At 32.8% G+C, this 26,642-nt stretch overlaps 1 protein-coding gene across 3 annotated transcripts in view; it reads right to left on the reverse strand.

Annotated features, from left to right (window-relative positions):
* The window catches only part of Gbe1 (1,4-alpha-glucan branching enzyme 1), a 248,599-nt gene that overhangs the window by 175,192 nt on the left and 46,765 nt on the right, over nt 1–26,642 (reverse strand). The window lies entirely within an intron of this gene.

A 26,642-nucleotide genomic window follows, 5' to 3' on the forward strand; every position in this document is an offset into this window, starting at 1 on the left:
TTCACACAAAAAACAGTAAGCAAAAGACACAGAACTTAATAAGTAGTACTGGAAAGTTAGTTATCCTTATTTTAAAAATAAAATGTATCTATAATAATAATAATATTAGAAAATCAAATAGAGATTAATGTTTAAATATGGCATATGAAGATGGCACATAAAACTTTAGCATGCTTAGAACAAAACACAGACAGATATATTTATAATTTTGGGATTTGAAAAAGATTTTTAAATCAGGTGTAGCAGTGCACTCAGAAGTGTTCACTAAAGAATTATTTGCAGCAATGCAAAAGCTGTAAGGGATCAAAATTTTACTAGTCACAAAATGACTACATAACTAATTTTGGTGCAATAAACAATGGAATGCTATATAATAGTACAAAATGAATGGATTAAAGTGAATCTTTTCATGTTTTATTTTCATATATATATAGTTAGCTTAAAAGGCATGCAGAGGAATCATTTATATCAAGTTCATAAAACATGCAAAAAAGTAACACAAAGATGTATGTAATAAATTACTGAAACAGAAATATCAGACTATATTGATTCACTATGATGACTAAAAGAAAGAGAACACATAAAGCTTCAGTAATATATGTTTTCTGAATGGTGAATAGTATACACACAGATGGTTATTACATTATTCCTATTTGTTTATGTCTAAAATATTTCATTGTATAAAAAAGTTAAGCAGTCTAATATATACAATTTGTGGCTGACTAATATTACATTTTCATCAAAGCATAAGGAAATTTGGGAGCCAGTTTTCCTCCTTTTGAACCAAGTCTTTTACTCCATGAGCTCAGAAGACCTTCATTTTTGCCAGTCTAAACAATATAGGTAACACAGGAGCAAAAATGCCATTTAAATAAAAATATTTCCAAACATTCTCTATCCTATTCTCCATTTTGAAGATAACCTGAAAATTTCTAGAGGCAGTTTATGCTTAGGGCTGGGCCAACAGAATCATTGTTATTCCACAACTCTCATCAAAAATATCAGACAGGTAGCCAGGTTGTGACAACCTTTACAAAACAAAGTTTAATCCACAATTTAAGGGGAGAAAAAGTTTGAAACCTAACTATTTGGTTGCTATATCAATGTATACATTTACTAAATTTCCACGTAGGCAAGACACTTCAGGTAATTATTAAACTTAAGGCAAGCAGCAGATCATGACCTGCTAAGATCAAAAGATGAAGTCATTAGTTCATTTACTCATTAATATGCAATTTGTGCTTACTGTAGACTCTACTCAATGGTAAATTGAAATCTGAGTTCAAAATGAATCGCATTTCACCAAGAAAATACTAAATTAATAGTAAGCCAAAATAAAACTTTCAGAGAATTTACTAAAAATTCAACTGTAAATAAGATTTTGGTACTTTAAAGGAGAAACTTCAATGATATGTGAAACCCAGATATGCAGAGCTACTGAAAAGAGTTATTCTCGGCACTGTAAACATATTTTTGAGTCAATTGAAATAGCTCCTTAGTTTACCATCATTGAGTTATAAGATCTATTTTTAAAAATATTAGTATTTGAATAAAAATACTTTCTTAAAATACCATATTTTTATAATTATTTAAATGATCTACAACTGCAAAAACATAAATTATTTATAACTCTATATTTTGGAAAAAATATGTTTTTTGTCACATTCAGTGTTTCGTACTGCTAACACCTCAGGGAAACTCAGATGTTGACTCTCCCTGCAGTACATTTCCTTGCCAGACCTAACTTCAAAGCAAACCTTAGAACATCTTCACAGGCACGTCAAATGAAAAACCACTACACCAAAATTCCTAAGTGATGCAGAACAAGTCCAACATTTCACACAGGCAAGCAGAAGTTATAAAGCATATACATATAAAATGACTTAAGATTCCCCCATAAATCCACACCAATCCCTCTTCAGCATCACCACACTGCAGTCTTCAATGTCCTTGACTGTTTCTCCAATCAGTCATCACCCTAAAAGTCTCCTTCCTCTTTCCTTTATTAAATAGTGTTTCTTCAAGGGCAACAACTGAGATACCTACTTTCACAAGGCAAGCATATGAAACATTCTTTCTTAATAAATCCAGTTTCTCTCTAATATGCATTTCTCAAAGTATCTTAATAATGTGAGATTTTCTTTATAAGGTGCATATATCTCAAGGCCCAGAAATAATGCTGATGTGGTAGGTATATGGCTATAACCCCAGTCAGCTACTAGGGAAGCTGAGGCAGGAGAATTACAATGAGGAGCCCATCTGGGCATCTCAATGATTTAACCAAATCCTGTCTCAAAATTTAAAGTCACAAATAAGCAAAGCAAAACAAAAACTTTCATCATTGGGGGGCGGCGTTTGCTGGGGATGTAGCTCAGAACAAATCCTTGGATACAAACCCCATTATTTTTAAAATGGGGGCCCACAAACTGAATAATCAAAAAAAAAAAGGGGGGCTGGGGGTTTAGCTCAGCGGCATAAGCACCTGCCTTGCAAGCAGGCAGTCGTGAGTTCGATCCCTGGTACCGATAAAAAAGGAAAAAGACAAAAAAAAAAAAAAAAAAAAAAACCTCATTGGATCATTTGGAAGTGCTCTCATAAAATTAATAGGAAATGTTTAATTAAAAAAAGAAGAGTTGCTGTGGCTATAACTAAGTGATAGAGCATTTGATTAGGTAGCATGTCCGAGACCCTGGGTTGAAAACCCAGCACTAAAAAAGGACAGGAGGAAAAATAGGAGAAGGAGCAAACATCCTTAGGGTATGTCTAAATATGACTACAAAAAATAATCATGAAGTATATAAGTAAACATAAATACATAAAATTAAGCATCAAATAATAGAAAATACTGAACAATAATTTTGTTTTTAAATAAAGTTTTATTTAGAAAAGCACAGAAGACAAAGAGAAGTTGATAATCACATTGTAGTGAAATTTACATGTTATGCAATATAACTGAATACAACCAAAAATAAAATAATAACAGCAAACAATCCTAAGACATACCAGAGTGTAGCTAAAAAATAATAATTTTAAGCCAAATAATCCAAATTCTTTTTCACTTTAATCTTGTACGACTTACATCCTGAGTATACAAAACAAAACTAACCCAACTAGGTACATAGTTAAATTTTATTGGTATATAGGCCTGAGAATAGAAATAAATTTAACTCCTCCTCATATGTGACAATTACTTACTTCTTTGCTAAGCACATAACTACACAGGAAGATTTTCTAGATAAGTGGTCTCACAGTTTAACTCACACCAAAATTACTTGTGCTTGCTAATTCTGAACCCCACTCCCTAAAATTTAAAACCTAAAGAAGACCTCAACCATCTGAAATTCTACCACATACGCTACTGTTGTTGGGACTGCTGGCCTCCAGGCTACACTTTAGAAAGAATTGTCAGGTAAAACTAGTTCACAGTTGTACACAAGTATTCTCCATTTAAAGGTTTGTCAATGAGTCTCCAGATCAAATTGAACATAAAGAATAGTAAATAGTATACTGAATTAATAGTTCAAAGAAACTCTGAAATAGAAAATATCATTAATCATCTTTTAAAGCAACTGTTATATGTAACTTCAGATTTAGGTTTAATGAAGAGTATAAAGCCCAGAAATATGACCAGTGAAATACAGAATACAGAACAGATCTGAGATTAAGAAATTTAAATGTATTAATATGAGGAAATAATAATTGAGAATTTCAATATAAACCCACAAAACGCATTAGAACCATTAATAAAGTATGTAGATATTAGTGTAATAACAATAATTTTATAATACTCTCACCAAAAGATTGTACAATTAATAGGTACAGGTCACACATCACAAAATGAATAAATATTTGAAGGTTTTTAAATTAGACATTACTAGATTCAGGAATAGGTATACCCAAAGTAATATGTGCTTGCTACTGTTTTGATAAAATTTTAAGAACATGTTTCTTGTTTGCACAAATTATTTTATTGTAAGATTTCATCAGACATTTGATATTTATCAACTTAGAACATGCACATTTCCAAAGCAAACAGTTTAATAGGTATTTTATCATTAACAGGCTTAAATTCATCAACATATTTGAAAAAGGAAAAGATTCTATTTGTTCATAGAATCCAAAGCAGCTGATAAATTTAAATCGAGATATGGAAAAGAAATGATGTGTTGCAGTTTAATATGAACTGCAAACACACTTCCAGCATAGGCGATCAAACATTAACTAAGGTCACTGCATCAGACACACAAACCCTCTGTGTTTATCTCAGACTCAACAACCTTTCTTTCTAATGTAATCATCCTCACATAAATTTCTTAAATGTCAGCTGCCTTCAAATATCCCCAACCTCCTTCATTCACTAGTAGAGTATTTTACATGCAAATTTTCCTTATACATGGTTGGAATGGTTTCCACTTAATGGCTAAGGATATGGGTCAGTGGTAGAGGACTTGCCCAATGTGAACAAGGCCCCAAGTTCAATCCCAGATCCACAAGAAAAACAAACAAAAACAGGCAATATGGAGAGCCTTCCACATTTCAGAAGGTTTCAAATGAACAAAGGACACAGTGGGGCCATTCTCTGCCACACTCAAGCTTCTCCAAAAAGTGAGGCAAGGTATCTGCCCAAAGTAGCAGGCAGGGCTCATATAAAGCAAGTACAGGGCCATGTAGTAGATGTCACTGTTAGTCACTTTCTTACATGACCCAGCACCCTCCACTTAAAGAAGAGGAAGTTTATTTTGCCTCATATTTTTGGTTTATAGTATGCCAATTACAAGGCATGAAGGAATGGCAGATGGGGTCTGGATGTAAGAAAGTTGCTCATCTCCAGGCAGCCAGGAAGCAGAGAGGGGAGATAAAGCCATCCAAGTCATGGCTTTACTGATTTGACTTTTCTTACCAGGCTTCACTTCCCAATACCCAGCCAGCTGTAGGACCCTGATAACCCAATGTCTGTTCACAAAGATTCTGCGTGCAGGAGGCTGTGGAGGGAAATGCAGATATAAACCATAACATACCCCAATTCCATCTTAGTGTATTTTATTCAGGCTTTGACAGTTGTTAAGTATTAGGAACATCAACTGTTTGAAGCAATAAGCAGCCTCCTCATATAGTAATTAATTATTTGGAGGTTTGCAACGTGCACAATTTATGAATTATCATAATAATTTTGTAAAGATGGAAGATGGGGGACTTAATCTTACCAAAGAAGAACACAGGATCACAATTTCAAGAAATGGCCCTCACACAAGATTATGGGAGACTCATCACACAGTGTTCGGAAGGTGGAGGACAATAGCTTTTCTCACATACACCACGGTACTGGGTACTGTAGCTCATTTCATTCTCTTCTCCTTCTAGATAATTCTTCCCCTCATTTGAGCATAGAGATTCATTCTTCATCAACTTCTGCTGGTAACTGTTAACCTGAGAATGATCTGAAAATTTTCAGCATTGTGTCTCAAGGGAAATTTCTTTTTAACATGTATCAGTTGACATTAGGTGTGCTTTTCAAGAAAAATCTTTACATGACACAAATTCACAAACAATAGGAAGTAATATCTCTTTATTTTAAAGTATTATGGTGCTCAATTCTATAATACATAACTTCCTGGAAATTAGAATATAAATCAAATAACTTACAATTTTATTATCATTGTTATTTACAATATATATGGAAACAAGGGCTTCATGAATAAAAAAAGGATGACTTTAAATGAAATTAACTATGTTTATTATAGGGATAATGTTTACATTATGATAACCTTTATGTGAAAAAGAGTTGCTTATGGTTTCGAAAAGTATTAAAATATAAGCCACAAACTAAATAGAAATAATTAAGTAAATGGGAAAGAAAAATATAAGACAGTATCCTATTATATTTTGACTATATAACCAGGTAAAGAATTCATGTAAGTAGAAAATTTAACAAGTCAAAAGGGTGGGGGGGAGATAAGAAAAAAATAACATACAATGGAAACAAACTGAAATAAATGCACCTTATACTGTATTAACAGTGATATATTAGGAAAATCTGAATCTAATTGAATATAAAGACAGTATTTTCTTAAGTATGATAAATAGTGGACATACTATAAAAATCTTTTAGTAGTAGTTATATTTAAAAAGACTTAATGATAAAATTTTCTAGAAAATAGTTTCATAGAGAAAAGATACATAACACAGGGGAAAAAAATGAGCCAAGATTAGCAAAATATGTATAGATGTTGCAGTATAAAAATAGGAACTTCTTAGGATTAGGAAATATCCATAATAAAATCTGGGGAAAAACATATTATGAAATCTCTAGCCACAAGCATTTGTCTAATCTCTTTCCTTGCTATCAATTATGAAAAGGTGCAATCAGGCAGAGAATGTAAGGGTTTAATGTATTTATAGTTCTAAGTACAGATTAATAAACTACTTTCTGAATAGTCAGTTTCAATTCATACTCCCACCAGCAGCATATGAGAATACTCAACCACCCATATCCTCATCAATACTGGGATTATAGCTTTAATAACAAGGCCTTGCTCAACCAGGTTTCACGAAGAGAATTAAGCCCTAATATCCTAAGGATCCATTGTATGCAATAAATTTAGGTCTGCACATCTAGAATAATACTTATTATGTACAGTCCTTGGGAGAATTTAGAAAATAGGCATTGAAATCATTTTCTGTGTTTTGTGGGTCAAATCAGAATGAGCATGAGACTTTGCCTCTCGTTATTGTTCTAGCTGTAATTGATAGCTTTTGAAACACAGTGTTTTCATTTCTTTTCAAAACAGGCTAAAATTGTAACTGTTATTATTCTCTTTAACTCTATGGTTATTTGAGAGAAATCAAGTGGTGTGTATTATATTTTCTCTTAAATGTTTTTCATTAATATTTCCTTTTATTGAATGAAGTTAATAATGTGACTTACTCGGAGGCTTAATTTAGTGGTAAGCAAACCATTTTCTTATTTACCAGCCTATTTACTTTCCGCAGGTGAAACTATTTGATTATTTCAGGACAGATTTTATGGAGAACTCCAACAAAGAAAATACAAAATCATATAAAAGCACAGCACCTCTGCTTGCAGTGTCACTCTGTGAAAGGGCCTCCTCTTAACCTGTTACCTTCCTTCTCTGAGCCTAACATGAAGAACTCAGGTCTTAAAAGGTGCTGGTAGAATCCTGCTCACCAGAGGTGAGGGATGGGCAGAGGGAGAAGGAGGAAAGGAGACAGCATGACCCGTGAGACTATGTCTCCGAAAGGAGCAAGAAGTCCCACTGTTCTACACCACACAGAAGGGTAACTACACATGAGCGATAATGTCTTGCACATTTCAAAGGCTAAGAGAAAGCATTTTGACTGTTTTCACCCTTTTAAAAATGACAAATATTTAAGGAAAAAGGTATGGTTAACCTGATTTGAACACTACACATTACGTATGAATCAAAATGTTAGGTGGGATCCATTAATACGCACAGTTTTTATCTTTTTAATCAGTCAAAAAAAAAAAAAGTGGTACATGCCTATAATCCCAGAAGTGTAGGCTGAGTCAAGAGGATCTTAAATTCAAGCCCAGACTGGGCAACTTATTTATAGACACCCTATCTCACAATTAAAAAAAAAAAAAACTTTAAAAAGGGCTTGGGAATGTAGCATAGTAAGAAGGCCCTAGGTTCAATCCCCAATACCACAAAATTACACACACACACACACACACACACACACACACACACACACACGAGTTCCAATTTGTATTTGTAGGTAGTCCAAATGTCCTTGAAAATGAACCTTTCATATTATTTAGTCTATTTTTTACTTTAGCTGATACATTTCAAGAGAGTATTAAATTCTATCATGACAATTGAGTCTAAAAAGTTATTCAAATAAGCCTTGACATCTATATTTGACCAAAAATGAACATAGTTTTAATCTTAGGAATAACAATATTGATTTTTGCTGTCACTTATACTACCATATCAATCTCTGAACCATTTGACTTGTTATGAATTGGATGTCTGTGCTCCTCCAAAATTCAAACATTAAAATCCTGCCCCACAAGGTGATGGTATTAGAAAATGAGGCCTTCTGCAAGGTGATTAGGCCATGAGGGCGGAGCCTTCATGAATGGATTACAGCCCATTCTAAAACAGGCATCAGAGAGATTGCTCACTCAGATTCTTCTCTAAGAGGAAACAAGGAGAATCAACAGTCTGCAGGCCAGAAAAGGGCTTTCATCAGCTACCAAGGACAATGACATTCAAATCTCAACCTGCTATCCTTCAAAACACTTAAGAACTTTTTGTTTGCTTATAAGCCACCTATCCCTGGTACTTTGTTATAGCAGCCTAAACTTCCTGAGACAACAGAGACCTGAATTAGACCATCATTTTATGGTGTAATCTTCCAGTAGCAATAAAGCAGAGAAAAACTAATAGTTAAAATTAGAAAGAGAGACATTTGCTCAGAAAGATGGAATCAAAAAATAAACTGGAAGCAGAAAAAATACTAACACAATGATGTCAATATTATTGATTAGAGGCAGCCACAAGGATTCTATGGAACAAGACCGGCTCTGAAACATGTTTTCGTCCCCCATCATCCAGTTCACTGAACTCTGTCTCTCCATGACTGCAAGCATCTTAAGCCCAGCAAGGAGGCTGTCTTGAGACATAACCACACATAGTTTAACCCATTTGTGACTTCCTTGATTTCAGCATGGGTTTGAGCCCAAAAGCTGTCCCCTATATCCTGAAACATAATCTTCTTTCTTAAGTGCCTCCTTGGAGAGCAGTCCAAGATGAAGGGGCATATCTCCATAGTCAACAGATTTTTTGAGAAGGATGACTAAAAGCAATCAATAGGAAATGAATAGTCTTTTCAATAGGTATTCCTAAATCAACTGGATCTTCACACACAGAGAAATAAATTTGGACCCTTCACTTAAAACAGATACAAAAATGTAAGAGCTAAAAGTATAAAATACTTAGAATAAAATACAAAATAAATTGTTGCAACTTTGGTTCTTTACTATGATGATGGAAACATAAGTAAGAAAATTAAAAAATTGATAATTTCAAAATTGAAATTTTTCAACATTGAAGGACACTGTCATGAAAGTAAAAGATAACCTAAAGAAAAGAAGAAAACACTTGCAAATTACATATCTGATTAGGAACCTGAGTCTAGAATATATGAAGAACATTTACAATCCAACAATAAAAACAAAACAAATTTTAAAGTAAGCAAAGGACCTAATAGACATTTCTACCAAGATAATATGGGAATGGTTAATAACTGTACAAAGGGATACTAGGTGTCACTAGTCATTAGGAATATGCTATATCACAGCAGATACCATACACACACACTAGGAGGGCTAGAACCAAAAAATGGATGCTGTTCTTAAAGAGGCTAAGAAACTCAAAAACCTCACACTCTGCTAGTTTAATCCTGACACTTTGTGAAACATTCTGGAAGCTCCTCAGAGGCTAAAGATATGGCTATCAACAGACCTAGAAATTCCATTCCAATTTATTTAGCCACATTCATTGAAAACATATGCCCATACAAAAATTTGTTTATGAATGTCAATAGCATCATTACAATAAATCAAAAGGTTAAAGCAATCCAAATGTCCAAGCATTATATAAGTAAATAAAATGCAGTGCATACATAAAATGGAATACTATATGGTCATTAAAAAGTATGCAATATCAATATATTCTGTAATACCATAGAATGTTACAAACATTCTGCTAGGGGCTGGGGATTTAGCTCAGCGGCATAAGCGTCTGCCTTGCAAGCAGGCAGTCATGAGTTCGATCCCAGGTACCGATAAAAAAGAAAAAGACAAAAAAAAAAAAAAAAAAAAAAAAAAAACCATTCTGCTAGATAAAGAATCCAATCACAAAGAACCCATATTACCTGATACTGTTTATATGAGCCATTGAAATTGGGCAAGTTTACAGAAGCAGAAACTAGTCAGTGATGCCAGGGGCCAAGGAAATTGTAAGGTGACAGTTATAGTACACAGAGCTTCTTTTGTTCTATATTTGATGTAGTTGTGTAACTCCATATTTATTATATCAAAAAATAGAACTACGCACTTTAAATGAATGAGCTTTCTACTGTATGAATTTTTATCTCAGGAAAGGCATTAAATTTTAAATTTCTAAAAGTCAGGTACCCTGTATTTCTTTCACTTTTATTTTGACAACATTTGTTGGTATTTTATTGAGAATATTGGAATATTGTAAAGGATACCGAGAAACACAGAAATTTAACAGTGAAAAGATAGCTTCATCAGTAAATACAATAAAAAGTCCAATTGACTAACTGAAGATATTTTTGAAGGGACAGCGGTTAAAAATTGTAAGGCTTGCAAACCTGACTACGTTAGAAGCGTGGGTATGGGGTTTACAGGCTTTTAAAAAAACAAAATAGTTTATTATAACTGGCAATTCTTCTTAAAATAGCAAGAGACAGTATGGTAACCATTGTTGATCACTTTATATTTTGTTTTTACATTATCTATTATGTCCATCTTTTTGATTTGAATAACTCTGTTCTGATATGTCGCATTTGGTTTTAGTCTCTTCAAAAAAGGTAGTAAGAACTGTGGGAGTAATAAAACCCAAAATGTGTAATTGTCATTGTACAAAAGAAAAGAAAGTGCTTTAAAGGTTATAACTGCATATATGTTTAAGTGTATAATATAGAAAACCATATTACTGAGTGTTTTTTGGATCATTGAACAAAACTGTTTGCACTCTCACTGTTTGAAAGTTCACTTTATATGCTTCAATTTTGTAACTTGAACAACTATTTCTAAGATGAGAATATGTAATCTATTAACTAGTGATTTCTTACTGTTTATTTTTTTAAATTTTGTATTACTTGTCCCCTTTTTCTGTTTTTTTTCTTTTTCTCCTTAAATAAATAAAAAAAAAGTTACATTTTTTTTTTCAGAATCCAGATTAGTGGTAGTTTATAGGTGATTACCAACATATGCATACAAACCTAATGGTGATGAACTAAGAATTTATTCCAGGCTCTAAGGAACACACATTTTAAAGCTGTCAAAATCTGAGTAGAGCTTTGTCAAAACTAATGACAGGAATATAGAGTTTTACTCCAATGGAAGAGGAAATAAAACTACAAAAACAAAAACCTGGTATGTCTTAGTGAAAGTGATTGCAGCAGAAGTAGTTTTGGATGACCTTAGTGTGTGACACTCAGTATCTAACTCAGTTATTCTCAAAAATTCTACAAAGTACTACGATTTTCATCTGGTAGATAAGGAAGCAGACACAAAGAGGGAGAATAACAAAAGCAAGTCTCAGAGCTCCTGGCTGATGTACCCAGGATTTAAATCCTACCCTCTGCCTCTTGCTTCTTTCTTACCTTCCATAACTGACACAAGACAGTCCAAGTACACACTATCCATGGTATATACATTACATACGCAGATCACATCTGCCCTAGCTGCTTGGCTATAATAAATACACTGGGTTGTTTAAACAATAGGTATTTATTTCCCCTGGTTCTGGAGGTTTAAGTTTGCTAGTATGAAAGGGCTGTTAGTGAGGGCTTCTTCCCCAGGTTGCAGAGAGCTGCTGTCAGGTTGTGTCCTCATATGGTGAAGGCAACCATCTCTCACATGTATCTTCTTATAGGGTAACTATTCTTGTTTATGAGAGTTCTCCCTTCATGAGCTAATTATCTCCTAAAGGCCCCTCTTTCAATTGCTATCATATTGAATTCTGAGGAAACATACTTTCAGTCTATAGCAAGCTCTTAGCCTTAAAAATATCTGGGGAGTGTATGATAGTTACATTAGGAAAAGAACTGTTTGTCTGTCAAAACACAGGGCTTACTGGGTCATATTGCCAAGACAAGAAACCTTTCTTTTCTTCAAGCTAATTCCTGGCTTCCACTGGTTTCCCTTATCTTTTATTTTTTTTCAATTGTTTTCTAAGGTTTTCAAATAATCTCTCTCCTCAGGCTATTAATCTCAGCATACAAATATAATTAAATGCTACCTTTCCTGAAATAACATCAATAACCTAATTTTTAATCCAGTGGTTATCCTGCCATTGATAGCCCAAACTCTTGACTACTATCTTCATTTCCTTCCAGCTTCTCACATTTATTAAGGTCCTAAAATATTTCAGAAATACTTTGATAAAGGTCACAAATGACCTAAAATTTGTAAGTACTGTATGTTCAGATTCCACCTTCCTTGAGTTTTCAGTGAAAACCTTAATCATCATCAGGCTTCAGTGATACTCAACTGATTCTCCTGTACCACAAGCTATTTAAAAGAAAATAGTAGGGGTGGGATGTATTTGAAACTTATTTCAGAGTTAAGAGGCAATGTTTGGCTATTAGGAGTGGCAGAGAGATAATTTATCACTTGGGAGGTTACTTAAACAGGGTCGAAAATATAAGAGTAGAAAAGAAGAGAATTTAAAGAAATTAGTACTCAATAGCAACTACTGCTGCAAGGAGAACAAGCACAAGTATAGGAAGATGTATATATGGAGGAGAGATGAGGAATACTTTAACAGTGAGGGAAGGCACAAGATGACACCATTCTCTACTACTACTTCTGTTCCTTATTACAAAATAAGTACTGTTCCAATAAGAATAAAAACTGATCGCTTTTCAAAGTACCGTAAATCAGTTCTATTCATTCCATACCCACATTCCCATAATACAAAATGTTCTCATTTTTAAACTCAGTAATTATGTATACCTATATAATGTTTCTATAATATTAGACTTCAATTATATGTATATATGTATATCTATCAACATTTTTAACCTGAAAGTGTGTCATTTTTTCACGTTACATGATAGTTAGAAAATAACACTCCCCAAATTTTTTATTAACAGCCACGAGTAATATTTCTTAAAGATCCTTAATTTCTGCCATGTACCAATGCGTCCAATATCACTCTTTGAACGTCAAAGAATTCAATTAAGGATTATCTTTCCTGTTGTCACATATTTAAGGAAGAAGACCTATGAGAAACTCAGTATGCAGAAAGGAAGCAGGAGAAGGGAGTGTGATGTAAGAAAGAGGAAAGGAGTATATAGATTTACATTATTAAGGAGACAAAGAGAAAGACTCAGAGTATGTATTTGGGATATCGATATCATTAGCTTTTAAAATATGTGGATAATGATAATAAATACAAATATATTTTATACAAAACACTTAAAGAGTTTTTCATTTGTTTGTTTTTGCTGGCTTCTATTTTCTCTGAAAACTCAGGTAAAAAATTTATTCCAATATAGAATGAAAAAGTAGTAAAAAAAAAATAATAGTAAAATAAAAAAAGAATTCTAAGTAGGGTGGTGAAACTGAACAGCTCCTGGATGGGTGATTAGATTATGGATTGGTCCACTGTCAATGGACTAGATTAATCCACTGGTGTCATAGTTAAATGAGAAGGTGGGATCCAGTTAAAGGAGGTGGGTCACGGGGGGGGGGGGGGTATGCCTCTGAGAGTGTATCTCCTAAGGCATTTTTCCCCTGTGTTTTGCTTCCCAGACACTATTTGCTCCACCTCACCCTTCTACCATGAAGTTTCTACAATGAAAGCAAGTAACCATGGACTGAAATCTCTGAAACTACGAGCAAGAGTTAAAAGTCTTCCCCATTAAACTGTGGTTATTAGTTATTTTTCCAAACAGAAGCTGACATAAGAATATAAGAAACAATGGATTTAAAAGTATGCAAATGATTTCTGTGCATACTATTAGCCACAAATCTGTAGAAGCAACAACGTACAGGTCGGTATGATTTTCCTTATGCTGACTCAGAAACTGTTCAGGACCAGGCAAACTAGAGAATTTGAAGTATCCAATAAAGCAAGTACGGTGGAAAGCCAGAGTTTAAAGGCGATCAAACATTTAAGAATGTAGCAAGGAATCTGAGAAGTCTCCTTCAGTACGTAGTAAACGGCATCATAGAAGTTAGAACAGAAGAATGCTACCACAGTGATCTTTATACATTTTACAAAACAAAGTTTGATAATAATTTCTAACAATCCTCCTGACATACTCACCAGTAGCCTCATTCCTCACCAACAATATCTCAATTGCTACTCCATCTTTTTTTTATCAAGACACCTAAAAAAGCACAGTCACTGTAACAAACTCATTGATTAGTGAATGAGAATTGAAGGCTAGCTATTGTTATAAACTGAGTTTGGGAGTAGTGTGGCATTACTGTGGCCACAGTTGACCTGTACACCAAATAAGAGTGACCATTACCCACAAGTAAACTAAACCTACTTCTACCGAAGCATTGATTACATTCCTGTATACTGATATATTTGTTTTCCTCCTGTAAACTATCTGATTATAAAGATGAAACATTACTCATTTTTGAACACCAAAACCTAGTATAAAACCTCCTCCATAGTAAGCACAAAACAAGTATTTTTAATTTTATTGAACATTTGCAGATCATGTCATTTACAATCCTCTTGGAGAGTGGATACACCTACCTGCTACAGCTTGTTTCCTTTTGTATAATTCCTTTCCCCTTCACTCCCTCTCCCTGCTTCCCTCCTCCAGCTCCCCTATCCTATTTTTCATTCTTCATCAAGAATTGAAAATAATACATTTTAGGGCCAGGGATTTAGCTCAGCATTATAATCGCAAGCCTGGCAAACACAAAGTTGTGAGTTCAAATAAAATAAATAAAATAGAGAGTAAAAAATGTGAGTAAAAAATGTGAGTAAAAAAAATAAATAAAATAGAACATTTTCAACTTTTAATGCCAAGTGAAACATTATGTTAAACTAACTGGGTGACTGGAAATCTAATAAAGACAAAATTAAATAGAAAAAATCCTTTGTTTTAACTTTACAATGATCATACAGTGTTACTTTAATAAGTACAATATAAATTAAGATTATAAAATTATCTATATTTAGGAAATAATATAAATGACTAAAAAGTACAAAAATCTAGGTAGCTACTTTTGTTGATCTTCCCAATTGAAATGTAACAATAAACAAATTATAAAGACAAAGCTAAAAGGCAAAATTGTACTAATTTTAAAAACTAATGGCATGAATGTTTTAGTATTTTAAAATAGGTTTTAGTGTTTTGCTCTATGTACTCTACTCCAGAAATACTAAATATAATGTATGCAATGAATATAATTATATATTATATATATTAATATTATATATATAAATCACTTGCTCAATATGCTAGATATTAGCACTAAACAAAGGGATTTCCTAAAACATGAAATAGGCTGTTTATTTCAAGATTCACAAAATGCAAAATGCCTATTTTTTTCACATCTAAACACTAGTAGTAACTAAAATAGACCTCTATATGTGATTTCTACATTTAGAATACATATAAGGCATAATTCATTAGGCTACTTTCCTTCTTTTCTGAAATTCAAAATCCAAGAAAATTGAATCACTTTTAAATGAACCAATATGTTTATTAGATCTGTGGGGTGTAAGAAAACTTCAATTGCTACTCTGTGTCATGCTGATATAGGCATAAACTCTCAGGTTAAACTTCTCTCTCTGTAGTACAAGTTTCAATTTGGATTTTAAAAAGCTTGAGGCCATCAATTTTCACATCTTTTCCCACTCCCATTTCAGAAATAAGAGACCCAATTTCAGGAAGATACTGGCAAGTTATGTGGAGGTTTAAAATGTTCAAGCATAAATCCAACTGCCATTAAGGCAACTCCATTAAAATAAAAAAATATATATTTAAACTACTACCACAGTTTCTGACTTTTTTTAACAGTCATTTATTTAAAGTCAAACAGGGACATTAGAATCATTGCTTATAAATATAATTAAGTCCTACTAACAGCTCAATTGTATTACTCAAAACTTTCTACTATAGAGATAACATACAATCACAACTCAGTAGTTCTCCTTTGATATCTACTTTTATGTACACTTACACGCACATTTCCATATTTATATATTATTTATAGGATCAAAAATTTTAGTGTGGAAGTTAGTGAAGTTAGTGAAGATCAAAAAGTTAGTGTGGAAGAAAGAACTGAATATTACATTCTGCATCTTGAGTCATACCTCCTCCCCCTTGCAAATCTTACTCAATTCACTACCATGTCATGTCGCCCAACAAGCAAATAAGATTTCCCAAAACTTCCTTCAAGATTAGTTGCAGAATCACCTTAAAGAGTGAATTTCAGGTAACAGAAACAAAGCAGTGAAACAATATGTAACAGCTGTGACTAAGTAAGTATAGTCTTCAAATAGGGTAGCCAAGGTTAAAAGTAAATGTTATCTTACTGGGATAAATTTGGATTCGTCAGATATTATCAAACTAATAAAAAAAATAAGAATATTTATATGTGAGTTCTCTTTCAACTTGGATTTGATGAATAAGGAAGGTGAAGTCACATTACAGCCTGCTGTTCTGTAGGATGGCACTGACAACAGCATTTACCACATTTTTGAGCATATTAAAGACAATCAATGAAACAGGACTTCCAGATCAGCCTTACAAAGTGAGAAAAATGATGAGTATGTTCAAAATGGGGAGAGGGTATTCTGAGGGGGATTAATGACAATGCATCTTTTACTGTAATAAATTATTATTTAAACATTCATCTTATATTTTGATTATATCTCATATCAAGAGTCTACATTTGTAAAAGTTAACCTGGCAAGGACACATTTTAACATGCTAGATGAAATTTTTACATTATCCAATTCTATCTTTATAAAATACCAGAAAAAAGCAAAAGTGAATTCAAATATTTAATACAAATATATTCTATATTACGCCTTATGCTAAAAACCCTCACATAAAAATTTCACTTGATCTTACTTGCTATATAGCAAGTTCTTCATTCAAGGCTAACATTGAAAGTGTGAAACCAAGTAAACTCCAGATGAGCATAATCCATCTGCTTGCAACAATAATAAACTCCAGTTTTTTGTACACCTAACAAGAACAGTCTTTCTTAGCCTCTCAGAGTGAATGAATCTCAATCTTCATTGATAAAAGATTAACAACTCTATAACGATGCAATTACCTTCTGGGTAACAAAGGTATATTTATAAGATATTTCAGCTTGTGATTCCCCATCCTGTGGAGAGGAGAAAAAAGGAGAACAAATATGGACTATTCTCTATAGAAGTCTTTCAAAATGAATGAAAAGTTATGATGAATATAGACTTACAGTTTGACAATTTGTTTTAGTACGTACAATTAATCTGAGATTTCTTTTGTGCTAGTCAGCAAGGCCTGGTCATAAAAAATAAACTTTTAGTGCCTAAGCTGCATAAAGCTCCTTAAAGTATTACCACTTACCTGAGTAAACCTTTAAACCTTAGGAGAAAATAAACCAGTAAAAAGTAAAACCACATTTCTGACTTAATAACATTTGGAGAAATAAAAGTATCAATAATAAGCTGACAGGGAGCAATGGTAGTTGGCTTCATATCCTTCTGCATGTACCATCCTATTTTATACCAAAAGTTACATGGAATACCAAGTCCAGAGCATTCCAATTTCCTCTCATTAACCTAAAACCAACTCCAGACAGGAAGGGTTACAATTTGACCAACAATGAACACACTATATAGTCTAATTTATGTTTACTTTGCTAATTTAATAACTTCATCTTCACGTGCTTAAACTCTGAGAAGAGTGATATTCATTAGAGAGAATTAGGAATAAGAAAAAAATACATCAGGGGAGAACATTAAAATACAGGGAAATATAAATAGCTGTATTATTGAGGTATTAGGGCAGTAGAGGAGTCAGGCCTTTGTTCTTCATTTTTAGGTAGGTTCAGTAAGTATCATTACCCTGTCCACCAAGAGAAACATAAACCATATTTTCATGCAATATACTAAGTAACAAAATTCTTTCAGAAACTTTTTTATATGTTCACTGTAATAGTTCAATTAAAACGTACCTCTTCAGAGCTAAACTTTACAAAGAATCCTGATTAAAGGAAAGTCCTGAATACAAGTTAAATACAAACGAACTACAAATTTAATTTAAGATTTTAAACCTATTTCGAACTTAAAGAAAGGTTAAAGCAATCTACTTTTAATTAAATATATCTATGGCAACTTGATTCCAAATCTTAAGGTTTTGCAACCCAATTTTTTATGATAAGAATATTACTAAAATTCATCTGCATTGAATGACAATCTTCCACTCCTTTTGGCTCTCTGAATCCATTATCTCTCTCATGGGAATGAATGCTTTGCTATGACTGATGATGAGTAAGATATATAGGACAAATGATGCAGCTTTTCATTTAAAAGACTAAAAGGGAAATTCACTTTAGTCTCCTTTCTGCCTAGTTTCATTAAAATCTAAATACAGCTATTCTAAGAGATTTTTTCTAGCTCACTTCAGTTTGACAAAAACTGTCTCGTGTATCATTTAAATCAATTATAGATTCTTTGGAAATATACCAAAAAGTTTCAGTTGAATACTTTGGTTTTAAAATAAACACATAAAACATCAGCAAAAAAAATCAATCAATATAACCCTTAAATTATAATATCTGAAAGCATATTATTTATAATTATTACTAAATTATGAGGTGTTTTGACTTATGAAAAGTATTTTCACATAATATTTCCTAAAATACCTTAATAAAACAGTATCCTGGATACTATTAACACAGAGACATGGCATGTAGATTGCTAAAGAAAGGAAAACATGAAGGGAAGAAGCTATATACATAGATGTATATGTATGTATATACACTCAACATACAACTGTACATTTAGTAATTCACATGTTGATTGCAACAGTATTTAGGGGATAAAACGAATTTGAGTAAGCATGTTACTTTTAAACTACAACTTTGATATGACTTGTCTAGAAATTGTTTAATAGTATTTTCGATGCCTTTGATAAATTACTACAAAATAATTTGCTTTACACAGATTATGAAATAAAGGGGAACTTCTTTTCCTTAAGAACCCAAACTCTTTTATAAGCCTGAAACTTTCACTTTTTAATATTTAGATATAAGATTTCTGAGGATTGAGAAGAGCAATGAAATAGTAAAGGAAAAGCAAAAAGAAAGGAAGAGGGAAGAATAGAGGGAAGGAAGGAGAGAGGAAGGACCTGATGCACCCAAAATACTTCCTCCTTTTGAACAGAAGTATGCATAATGCAGAGATGTAATGATTTAAAGAAAGAAGATGTCTTCGTCAAGAAAATCATATCAGAAATATCTCTGGTGATTGTGTTTTTCTAAATGATGTGAAGTGTAGATTCCAGATTAGTCATTCTGTTTCCCCATGCCAGCAACCATGCTGGGTCCCCTCTAAGTTTCTCAGACCTGCTCAGGACTCCAGAGACCACTGTGAATCTGATTAATGTAATAGTTCTCTTGCCATCCACTTTCAGGCATGATGCACATTACTGGAACCCTTTTACACCACCATACTTGGTCTCATTAACACTTCTCCCCTTGAAGTTATCTGAGGAACAGTCTACTTACCCACAGAGAGAAAAGCAACAAGCACTGTAAACACTGCTGCCTTCTAAGAGAAGCTATGCTTTACAACAGCAAGAGTGGGCAGGATATGGAGACGTTGCTGACTTTTCCCCTCCTATCACTCTGCAGTTTTCAACCAATGTCTCTTACTCCATTAATTCAAAAAACAGAAAGGCCAAGAGAAATTGAGAAATAGGGTAAAAAACATAGCAAAGAAGAGTGAAAGGGCATCAGGGCAAAAAAGTAATGACTAACAAAAGTACAGAAAGTTGGTAAGAAGAATAAAAACCTAAAGCCTTGGTTACTTTCTCACTGCTGGGACAAAATACCTGATATCCATAATGTAAAGGAGGAAAAGTTTATTTTGGCTCACACTTCACTGAGATTTCAGTACATAATCAAGTGGCTCCAATGCAGGATAGCATGAGAGAAGGGCATTGTGGAGGAGAAACAGTCCATGTCAGGGCAGGTAGAAACAGCAAGTTTGCCTTTCATCTTTCACTTTATTACAATCAGGCTTCAAGCCTATTGGTTCTATCCACAACAGGGTGGGCTTTTCCATAGTTTATACAGGGAACTACGCTAAAACAATCAGTAGACTAATGCAGTCATCACATACCTTTAACCTATATTCACACACCCTAGATCCAGCCATCTACAAAAAGTTCCACCTATGAGCACATGAGGCTTTGAGAGCACATTGAGGTACAAGACATAACACCTATACAAACCAAGAGAATTTTTAAAAAGTATGCACACAAAAACATGTCCACTAATGTCATGGTAGTATTATTCATAATAGAAGCAACCCAATATCCATCCACTGGAATATAGTATACAAATGTAATTTGGACATTTAAAAGGAGAAATGGATAATATATTATTATGTAACACAAAATATATGAACCTTTAAAACATGATGCTAAGTGAAATAGACACACACTGCATAATACTGATATAAAATTTTTAATAAGCAAATCTTAAGGGCAAAAGAGATTAAGGGTTACCAAGGGATGGCAAGAGGAACTGTATAATCTGCTGAAAATTACTACTTTATGTCACATAGCTCAAAATCTACCTTGTAGCACTAAGGTCTATAAGAGCAATCTCTTAAAACCTCAGAAGTAAAAATATTTCCTTATAAAAATGGTATCAATAAACATTACAATGAAGTTCTTTTATCTAGCACAATTGGGGTCCAAAGTTGGTACAAACAATGAAAACACTGTTTAAATTGGGGAGTGTTAATATATATACACACATGCATACATACAGACAGACATTCAAATGAACATTTTAACTTAAAACATAAGTACATATTCACTCATCTCATAAGACTAAAACCATATATCTGAGTCTAGGTTCTCAATAAGGATTTTAAATCATCTTTTTACATGAACCTACACCTACAATGCAGCATTTGTAACTTTCACTTTTCTTTATATTAAAATGACATGAAAAATAAAAGATATCTACAAAACAACCTACATGCGAAGCTCAGTTAAATTTATATCTTTTTAAATTCAGTTCACTTGTGTATAATTAATTCAAATATTTTATCCAACTTTTTTATACTGAGGTTTCCCTATAATTCAATATCTTTCTTTTGTTGCCACACTCAGAAGTTCATCACTTTATACAATATCATGTTACAGAATTGGAATATGAAAAGTTAGCATTCATCGGGGTTGGTCAAAAAGATAGTTTCAAATAGGCACACAGTATAACTGGTATAAGATGAAGAATATACATGCAGCAGAGGACAGTCTACGCTCTGTATCTTGTGGGAATCACTCAGTATTATTTATAGTAGATCCTGTCAGGCAGAAGTAAATCCACTTAGTCTATAAAACAGACAAAAGTTGTGAAAGTTGAGCTTGGAAAGCCAGAAGTACAAACCATTTTCTACAAAACACTTATTTGCTGATTACTTATCTTAGGGTCACAAATATCACAGAAGCCCTATGTCACCACTGGCATTTGTTTGGTAAAGAGCCCTAAAGCATTCCATCTCTGCCTGTAATTTACCAGTCCTTTCCCAAACTGAACATAGAGCTCCCAACCACCCCTACATTCTAGAAACATCACAATAAGCAAACTAAAAATAAGTCACATAACAAAAATGCATTCACAAAGGACTGATTCACAGAGAGTTGAAAATGTCTACTTGGCAAAAGACTTCTTTTTAAGTTCTATTTGAATTCAGAAGACAATAGAAATTCTAAGAAATCTTCTCAGCAATATGTCTCCAGTATTATCCTGTTTAACCAACACTCTTCCCACAGAAAGGACAACAACATATCTAGACTATGAAAATATATGGAAAATGTACACTTTATAGTACAATAATGAGCTTGAGCTCTTTCCCTTCAGGGTCACATACACAGTCACGGGATACCTAATGTCCTTTCAGGAAACATATATAGAACAATGTGCGCCTGTAGCATTGTATAATCTCATAACTTCATAGTCATCTTCATTTCTGCAAGGACATTTTATAATATTACTACAAGGAGATCAGCTATTGTCACCCCTCAGAAGCTATATCTGTACTCAAGGATGTATGACTGTACTATGAGTCCCAGTTGTTCAAGAGCCTCAGTAAATCCGTATTCCGCTTTCATGCCTCATGGACATAAAGCTACTCCATCTTATTTGTTTAAAAAATGGAAGTGCAAATCACATCTGTGCTTCTAAGGGAAAGCATGTTGAGTCATCAGGATTCCTCCACTGCTCTTTCTCACTCTCATAGGTTCTCCATTATCCTAGACTCTTATAAAAGTATCTGACTCATGGGACAGACCCACAGCTGACAACTGCTGCCAAAAACAGCAAGAAAGAAGGCTTTGTTATTATAGGCCATAAAAATTTTGGACCTGTTTGTAACATGTCACACCACAGTGAATATTGACTAAAAGAGCTAACATAGATAAAATAAACGAAGAGAAAGCAAAAGCAGTTGATGTAAGAAACACGCTTCCCAATAAGAACTTTTAAACCAATAAATATGATACTAGTCTTCAGATCAATGTTTCACAAACTATGGTAATGAGCTAACTACTTTAAAACTGCAATGCTAGCCAGGGATTTAGCTCAGCAGCACAAGGCCCTGCCTGGCATGCTCAAGGTCGTAAATTTGATCCTTGGTAACAAAACAAAACCAGTTGTTACCATTAATGTAGATGGCCTCAATTCACCAATAAAAAGCAACACAAGGAGAGTGGATCAAGAAACAAGATCCATCAGTATACTGTATACAAGAAACACATTTAACTCAACAGGAAATTTATAGACTGAAAATCAAAGGAGAGAAAACAATTGGTCCATGTGATAAGAGACCAGAAAAAAAGCAAGGGTATCTTGCCCATCAACTGCAGAATGGATAAGAAAGATAAGGTATTTTTGTACAATGGAAAGCTACCCAGCTATAAAGTAGGATAATCTCAAGGCTCTGGTAGGTAAATGGATGCAACTGGAGATCATGTTCATGGGAAGAATGTTTAGAACTCATACAGGTGAGCCCTAGCATAAAAAAAAAAAGAGTTAGTGGGACCCAAAAAGCATGATATATATTATGAAAGTGATAGGGGAGGAAACACCTTGCAGGGGAAAGTGGTAACCACTATTAATTTGTTATTGTCATGTCTAGAGCTCTTGTATCATTTTCATAATTTTGTTAGGTTTGGTTTTGTTCTGTCTTGTTAATTTTACTGTGTCTGATGGTATGGGCAACTATTTTGAAGATAACCGGATGTATATGGTAATCATTATTGGTTTCCTATTATCTTGTTTTGAAGTCCTATAATGTTTTCATTCTTATAATTGGTTTTATTCTGTTTTTTGTTTTATTTTATTATATGTGATGGTATCACTAGCTATTTTGAAGAAAACAAGACATTATGGTAGTTATCGTTGATTTCCTATCATCTGATTTTGAAGTCCTACACTGAATTTATTCTTTTGCTTTGATTGGCTTTATTGTGTTACATTTTATTTGATTTCCTTATGTTTGATAGTATGGATGGGCTATTTTGAAGAAAATGAGACATTAATAATAGCCATTGTTCATTTCCTATTATCCTGTTTTAAAATCCTATAATGCTTTCGTTCTTTTGTTTTGATTGGTTTTAGTATGTTTTGTATTATTTAATTTTATTATGTGTGAAGATATTTTGAAGAAAACAAGACACATTGTGGTAGCCATTGCTCATTTCCTATTCTCTTGCTTTGAACTCCCATAATGCTTTCATTCTTTTGTCTTGATTGGTTTTATTTTATTTTGTTTTGTTTGATTTTATTGTGTCTGAAGGTATGGATAATTATTTCGAGGAAAACAAGAGACATTATAGTAGTCACTGTTGATTTCCTGTTATCTTGCTTTGAAATCCCGTGTTGCTTGCATTGTTTTGTTCTGATTTGCTTTGTTCTGTTTTGTTTTGTTTTATTCTCTTTAAAATAAATTTTAAAAAATAAAAATAAAACTGCAAATCTATTCTAGATCAATACTTATGAATTAGTAAATTTATTCAAAAATCCAAAGAAAAAACTGAAAATGCAAGACTCAACTTTAGTATTATCATTATTAGATCACCAGAAATTAAATGAATCTTAATGCTAATTCCCAATTTCTGACAATATCTTTGCAAATTGATTCCTCTTGAAGAAACCAGACAGATGCATTGTAAATACTTTAAGTAGCACTGCTTCACAGGTAGAACTGAGAAATATAAAGACTATTAGGAACCTGTGAACTTCCTTGCCATCACATACAGGGAAAAAAGATAACAGACAAATTTGGTCCAGAAAAGCCCAGTAAAATTCCCTTTGGTATCTTTCCAACTTCAAAAATATCAGTGCTTTCATTTTTCCATAGGCTTAAAATATGTTGGTGTGTGTGTGTGCATGTGTATGTGCATGTGTGTGTGTGTGTGTGTGTGTGTGTGTACACGTATGTGTGCATGTGTTTTAGTGTTTCAGTTCTAAATATTTAGGTAACTTGAAAAGTACCTGGCTGCTGTACTTAGTAATTTTAAATGAAGTGCTTTCAGTTATAGTGAATAGGAACCCAAATATTTCATATTGACATATGCAGTTTACTGTCTTTCTCTCTTATCGTCATTTTCATACTAGAAAGCAGCTAGTTCTCTTCAATTATTTGGCAACCTGTAATAAACATAATTTAGTACCAAAACTCCACATTTAATTTTCCAAACAATGAATCTTTCCTGTATTGCAGATGATTTAAAGTTTCGCCCAGAAATACATTTTGGGTGGTAAGATTCCAATTCTGATGAATGTCATATATGCACACTATCCTTTTGGGATGCTGCAGCAGCTGCTATCTGCGTAAGAAATTGGCTCTTTAAATGTGAATGAAAGAAAATACTTCATTTTCTCCCAAATAAAGAAAAACATATGATCTATATCTAATGTGAATTTGCCAAATGGCTTTAAAAACGTGAATAACAAAAGTCAGTTTGGGGGGAAAAAAACTATCCAATTTCAGCAATATTTAACTATCTATTGAAATGAAAAGCAGTGTTTTTATTAAGAAAGAAGACAACTGCAAATAAGACTATTCTTCCAATCTTGTTGGTTAACACTAAGTAATCCATCAGTTCATACATGAGATCATATGAGTAGTTACATATTTTGAAAATATTTTAATATCATTAGCAAAACCACATAGAACACTGTCATACTGATTTAAATTTTCAAGTTAAAATCTACTGTCATTTGTGAACTGATTACCATGGATTTCTATTCCTTTCAGATTATTACACATTGATATATTAGAAGATTTACAATAAAATTTTCAAATGCACTTTAATCCAGAGGGAAAAAACTCAAAAAATAAATACTTTTTTCCTGTTCAGTTATTTTCAGGGTAAAGATTTTAAATAAATAAAGACAAAACACACAGAATAATTATGCTTAGAAAATGTGAAAAGATATCATTGTTAAGCTACATAATGATATATTTTCAGCCAGATTGTTATAATTATGAAAATTCCATGTTCATTAGAGTCATCCTCATTTAATATCCATTTCTATATTTTTCCAAATAAATCTTCTTTCGAATACAATTGGTTCATAATCTATTTTTGTTCCACTCACAATTTTCAAGTTTATCTTTTTTAAACTCAAAACTCTTCAAAGAAAAAAAGCTGACATCTCTTATATAAAGGGGCCATGTAACCACAGGCAGAAAAATAGATATTCTTTCACTCAGATTTTTTTAAAAATTGAGTTGACATTTACATTTCCCCAAGATACTGCCTGCTCTTAACTATTTTCTCTCAAAATTTCATTTACCTTAAACTTTCCTATCTCTCTAGTAAAAAAAAGAGCATTGATTAAACATGATGTTACTCATGACCTTAGACATTAAATAAATATTTGTTGACTGAAAATCACTGACTGAATGTTATTTTCAAGAAATGGAGAGATACAGAATTATGCAATACAACTTTACAAAAGAGAGGATTTTAAAAATCAAGTTGGAATGGGGAAAAAAATCTTAATAGAGGACCTTTCTGCATTAAGATAGGGACCAAATAATGACTACTTTCTATTTATAAATATTTTCATACTACTATGCTATTTTAATATTTAAGCATTAAAGCTTAACATTTTAAGTATAACTTTCCATACACACATAAAACAACATTAGTAAATGAGCACTAGACATAACCATAGTTCACAAATCTAGTTTTCATATAGTTCTTTCCTATATTTTTACACTAGTTAAGCCTACTATGTAAATTTGATCATAAATACGGGAGAGGAATATGAAAGTATCAAATATGCAAGAATCAAATGTTAACTGAGAATCTTATTTAGTGTATATATATATATATATATATATACTAAATTTATCTTGAACACTTTCAATGAAAACTCCAAATCTTTTGAATACAAACAAAAACAAAATAAGGTATCAAAGAATCACTTCACTATAGAATAAGGTTTCAATAATCCAGTAACAAAAACTAGTGGTAAAGGTAGTCACTGAAGATGAGGAAATGTTTTGTACAGGAAAAATTACTAGAAATAATAATTTAAGTGAAAAATATACTCTCAAAATACATTCCATAATTATCATCACGCCAAAAAAATCTGAACTATCACATTTCATCATCTT

The sequence above is a fragment of the Cavia porcellus genome, unplaced genomic scaffold, assembly GCF_034190915.1.
Source record: "Cavia porcellus strain 051 isolate PalLab524CR breed Dunkin Hartley unplaced genomic scaffold, mCavPor4.1 scaffold_15, whole genome shotgun sequence".
NCBI classification, from domain to species: domain Eukaryota; kingdom Metazoa; phylum Chordata; class Mammalia; order Rodentia; family Caviidae; genus Cavia; species Cavia porcellus.